The following is a 6098-nucleotide window of genomic DNA, read 5'->3' as shown; positions in this document are numbered from 1 at the left end:
CAGCACTATTTACAATATCCGAAATCTGAAAACACACATGTCCAAGGACATATGACTGGATAAAGAAACCATGGTACATAGACACAAAGGAATATTACATGGCTGTAAAAAGATAAAAATTGTAAAATTTGCTGCTATGTGGATAACAGAGCTGGTGATTATCGTGCTGAGTGAAATTAGAGGGAGAAGGACAGACACAGAACAATCTCTCTCTTTGGCGGTATATAAACAGAGTAGGAAAACAACAAGTGCCCAAAGATAGAACCTGAGAACAACTACAACAATGGTCAAGGGAAGTGGCCACTCTCACACGTGTATCCCCAACAATAAGTGGCCAGAAGAGATAAACAGAAACTTCCTTACTGAAGAAATACAGGTAGCTATCCAATTTTCCCAGCACCATTTGTTAAGAGGCTTGCCTTGTTCCACTTCACATTTCTTGCTCCTTTGTCAAAGATTAAGTGGTCATATATTCGGGAGTCTGTGACAGAACATTCAACTCTGTTCTATTGGTGTGTGGGTCTGTTTCTAGCCCAATACCATGCTGTTTTAATTACTACTGCTTTGTCGTACAGTTTGAAATTGGAGAAAGTGATGCCACCCATCTTCTTTTTCCCAAGGATTGCTTTAGCTATTCGTGGAGGTTTATTTTTCCATATGAGTTTCAGGAATGTTTTGTCTAGTGCCCTAGAACAGATGACTGGTTAAGGAAACGTTGGCACATCTACACAATGGAATACTATGCTGCTGTTACGAGAGATGAAGTTATGAAATTTGCTTACAAGTGGATAGACATGGACAGTATCATGCTAAGTGAAATGATCATGCTAAGTGAAATGAGTCAGAAAGAGAGGGACAGACCTAGAAGGACTCCACTCATTTGTGGAGTATAAAATAACATAATGTGAGACTGACACCCATGGACAGTAGATACAAGGGCCAGGAGGATTCCCCATAGTTGGAGGCCTACCTCATGAGTGGAGGGGAGAAGGCAGCTGGAATAGAGAGGGGATCCCTAAGAAAATGATGGTTGGAGGAATTGGTTGGGTTGGGAGATGTGTGCTGAAAGTAGATATTGGACCAAACATCATAACTTCTCAGTATCTGTATTGCAAACCATAATGCCCAAAAGTAGAGAGAGAGTATGAGTAATATTGTCTGCCATGGAGGCAAGGGGAGGGTGGGAAAAGGGGGGTATACCGAGGATGTTTGTGGTGGGAATGTGCACTGGTGGAGGGATGGGTGTTTGATCATTGTGTGATTGTAACTTATACATGAAAGTTTGTAACTATCTCATGGTGATTCAATAAAATAAAATTAAAATTAAGATAAAAAGAAATACAAATAGCCAAAAGGTACATGAATAAGTGTTATACATCACTAATTATCATGGAGATACAAATAAAAACAGCAATGAGATATCCTATGTTACAGACTGCCATCACTGTATCACTGTATCACTGTCATCCCATTGTTCATTGATTTACTCGAGTGGGTACCAGTAATGTCTCCATTCATCCAAGCCCTGAGATGTTAGCAGCCTCTCCTTATTCATTTTCCCAACGATTGGAAGCTCTTTTCAGGGTCAGTGGAATAAGACCTGTTATTGTTACTATCTTTGGCATATCGAATATGCCGCAGGGAACTAACCGGGCTCTTCCAGCCTGCCATACATTAAAAACAACAACAACAACAACAACAAAAAAAACAACAAAAATCCAGTGTTAGCATAGGTGCAGAGGGAAAGGGACTCTCATTCACAGCTGGTGTGAATATCACAGGGTCCAGCCTTTCTGGAAAACAATATGGATATTCCTTAAAAAATCAGAAACTGAGCTGCCATAAGATCCAGCAATACCTGCTGGAAAGGAAACATTTGATAATTTGTTTTCCATTGCTGAGAATGAAGAGATATAATATTGAATGTAATCAAAGTAAAGAGAAAGTAAAGTGAAATTTATCAGCTACACAGGCGGGGTGGGGGGCTGGGGGGTGGGGGTGGGGGGAGGTTTACTGTGGTTCTTGGTGGTGGAATATGTGCACTGGTGAAGGGATGGGTGTTCGAGCATTGTGTAACTGAGACTTAAGCCTGAAAGCTTTGTAATTTTCCACATGGTGATTCAATTAAAAAAAAGAAAAGATCCAGCAATACTGCTCCTAGGAATACAGTCTAGGTCTTCCAAAACACGATGCAGAAAAGTCATCTGCATTCCTTTGTTCATTGCAGCACTATTCACAATAGCCAGAATCTGGAAACAACCCAAGAACCTGAGAACACTTGACTGGATAAAGAAAGGAAAGGGAGTGGGGTGGGAGGCAAAAAAGAAAAATGCCTGCCAGAGTCAGACTGGGGTTGAGGTCGAGAGAGGGACGCTGGAGACATTGGCAGTGGGAATGCACACTGATGAAGGGATGGGTGTGGGACCTTGTAAGACTGAAACTCAGTCATGAACAATCTCGTAAATATATCTCATGGCGATTCAGTTTAAAAAATAATTTCATTTTAAAAAAGGATGCTTGTCATAGAGACATATTGATGGTGGCAGAGAAACTGGGGACATTGGTGCAGAGAAGTGTACACTGATGAAGCGATTGGTGTTGGAGCAATATATGCCTGATAAATCATAGTACTTCTATGAAAAAATTAAGATGAAAGACTAAGGCTAAGATTAAACAGAGTATGACTAAGAATTGCCAAATCCAGGACAAGCAGATATGCATGTACCAAGGCCTAGAGTGCAACTAATACATAAATTGAAATTGACATTTAAATACAAGAAGACAAACACATACCAGCAGGACTTGATAGGATGGAACTCTTGGCAGGCAAGTAGAAATGGCAAGCAAGTAAAAGCATAAATCTTAAAAAAAAAAAAAGATGTATTCTAATGAAGGCTGGAGTCACATAATATAGCACAGGCTGCCAGCTTCCTGCTCTCACAAATCTTTCTTACAAAAAAAAGAGAAGAAAGAAAGAAAGAAAGAAAGAAAGAAAGAAAGAAAGAAAGAAAGAAGAAAGAAAGAAAGAAAGAAAGAAGAAAGAAAGAAAGAAAGAAGAAAGAAAGAAAGAAAGAAAGAAAGAAAGAAAGAAAGAAAGAAAGAAAGAAAGAAAGAAAGAAAGAAAGAAAGAAGAAAGAAAGAAAGAAAGAAAGAAAGAAAGAGAGAGAGAAAGAAAGAGAGAAAGAAAGAAAGAAAGAAAGAAAGAAAGAAAGAAAGAAAGAAAGAAAGAAAGAAAGAAAGAAAAGAAAGAAAGAAAAAAGAAAGAAAGAAAGAAAGAAGAGAGAGAGAGAGAGAGAGAGAGAGGAAGGAAGGAAGGAAGGAAGGAAGGAAGGAAGGAAGGAAGGAAGGAAGGAAGGAAGGAAGGAAGGAAGGAAGGAAGGAAGGGAGGGAGGAAGGGAGGAAGGGAGGGAGAAAGAAAAAAGAAGAAAGAAAGAAATAGAGAAAGGAAATGCTAGTTTTTAGTCACAGGCATTGCCACTGAGAATAAGTCTACAATTTCCACCTTCAATGCAGCCTTCTGACTGCCTGTGATTCTCAGCAGATGCTTTTGATGGGAGTCCCAGAATACTTGCATTCTTTTCATGTTTTCTTTGCAGATACATAAATTGAGGATCTGATGGTTAGAGCTCCTGTAGCCATTCTGTACCATGCGATCTTGAGCTTGGAAGCTGTAGGCTAAGGATGTAGAGGAAAAACACAGAAGTCTCTGTTCAATATGTAAAACCTTGTTTCAGAGTTCTTTTACTAGAGAAAGAAATGAACTTTCTATTTATTGAAGTCACTATAGGCAGGAGAATCTTCGCTGTACATGAGTGGTTTTGAGTTTCTACCATCAGACAAGAAATAACAACTATTTTGCACACCATTATGGCAGAAATAAAAGTCATGGGATCCTAAAAACAGCAGGGAAGGCACTTAACTTGCACACGAGGCTAACCTGGGTTCAGTCTAGTACCATATAAGGTCGCTTGAGCACCACCAGGAGTGGCCTCTAAGCACAGAGCCAGGAATAATCTCTGCGCATAGCTATATTTGGCCCTAAAACCCCCCAAAATTAAATAAAAAGCCATTATTTTTAATAATGTTTGTGAATTAGCATTTAACTCTAATATTATAAAATGGCATGCTATGTGTGAAGAGCCAATCACTGTTTTCATGGAACAGCAGGAAATTTCTGCATAACACCAATCTGTAAACCAGTGGCTGGAAACTTACAAATAGTCAAATGCAGCATCTAATAGATGATTGAAGCTATCAAATGATTCTTGCTTAGAAAGCAGGGGAAGAAAGGGTTGGGAATGAAAATACCTTCAGGGGATAGTTCTGTAACTAGGATAACTGACAGAAATGAAGGAGAGACAGTATGACCAAAGTCTCATCAGAAGAGAGAATGCTTGCTGAAGAGACACAGCAAATTAGAGATCAGTTATTAAGTATCTCTTCTCATATCAGATCTTCAGTCTCAATAAACTTGTTTTCTACATTGCAAAGTACCACTATTATCACTTCCCTCTTTTAAAGCCATGCCCATTGGCTAAGGAAATAATTATAATTCTGTACATGGGGCTACCCCTCGATGGTTCAACACCTCATCATGGCAGGGGGTGGCAATGGTGCCAACCAGCAAAGAGTGAACCAACAGGTGCTATCCAAAGACAAAGGCAGGTGCGTGTTTGTCAGTGTGCAGATTGTTACAACATGCCAGTCGACCAAAAGGTTGCGTTAGGTAGACTGGGAGCACCTGTAATTGCGATTAGAGGTCACCCTAAAAGCCTCCGTTCCTCTCAAAGAGCCTGGCAAGCTACAGAGGGTATCCCGCCTGCACGACAGAGCCTGGCAAGCTACCCGTGGCATATTCGATATACCAAAACAATAATGGGTCTTATTCCCCTGGCCCTGAAAGAGCCCCGAATATGGCAGTGTTGGGAAGGATGAGCAAGGAGAGGCTGATAAAATCTCAGGGCCAAACTAGGCTGCCAAAACAAAGAAGGACTAAAATGACTATCTGTACTTTCAATGCATGTACACTGGCATCAGAAGCATTCATTGAGGATCTGATGGTGCAAACACAGAAGATCAAGTATGATGTCATTGGACTGACCAAGATGAGAAGGCAACGATCACATTATGTGGTTTTCAACACTGGAGAATAACTATTCCTCGGAACATGTGACAGTAGAGCCATCAGTGATGTCTGTATCTTCGTCAAGACACAAATTTGGCCATGAACATCAACTCGTCGGAATGCCTAGCAACCCAGATCGGACGCTTACATTTGAATAGATGTGGCTCATTGCCAGCAGTTTCTATCTTTGTTGTCTACGAACCAACATCCAACTATGACAAAAAAGAAATTGAGAAGTGCTACATGGAGCTGGAGAAGAGTTCTATAAAGAAGACCACACCTTCTACAAGGTCATTGTCCATGATTTTAATGCCAAGATAGGACCAAAAAGGTCACCCAAAGAACTCCACATTGGGATACACAGCCTAGAATGGGATGAACAGGGTGAGAGACTGTCTGAATTCATCATGTCGATGAAAACCATCCATGGTAACTCACAGTTACAGGAGGCTAAATCTAAACATTGGACATGGGAGTCTCCCAGTGGACAGTTCCACAATGAAATTGACCACATCATATTCAATTGATGGTTTTGCCTGAACAATGCCGCTGTTGTCCCAAAATTCCAAACAGGATCAGACCACTGTCTCCTCTGTGTGAAATTCTACTTAACGGAGTAGGGAGAAAGGGTTTCAAAGTTTAAGAAGAGAACTCCCAGAACGACCACCAACTGGGAGCTCTTTGGCACTATTGTGGAAATATGAGAAGATGCCATCATTGACATCATCAACAAGGAATACGATCCACTGGTTCAGCACCTCCATGACTGTACAAGGAATGCCAAGAGTAAGAAAGCCACAAAAAGATGCCTGTCTTCGGAGACTCTCGAGCTCATTTGCCAATGTGGTTTGGCGTGAACCTCAGGCAATCACAAGGTAATGTCCAAGCTTGCAAAGCTGTGCAGAGAAGCAATAAAGGAAGACCTCAAAGAGAGAAGAACGGAAGTATTGGCCTATGCGGCAGAAGCCAGGAA

The 6098-nt window shown here is 40.8% G+C and overlaps 1 pseudogene; it reads left to right on the top strand.

Moving 5' to 3' along the window:
- The first annotated feature begins 4875 nt into the window (after positions 1–4875).
- LOC129405092 (uncharacterized) lies at positions 4876–5811 on the top strand (annotated as a pseudogene).
- Positions 5812–6098: the final 287 nt, after the last annotated feature.

Source organism: Sorex araneus, chromosome 5, assembly GCF_027595985.1.
Source record: "Sorex araneus isolate mSorAra2 chromosome 5, mSorAra2.pri, whole genome shotgun sequence".
In the NCBI taxonomy this organism is placed as follows: Eukaryota; Metazoa; Chordata; class Mammalia; order Eulipotyphla; family Soricidae; genus Sorex; species Sorex araneus.
The sequence above is the reverse complement of the archived record's forward strand: the minus strand, read 5'-3'. Positions and strand labels throughout refer to the sequence as shown.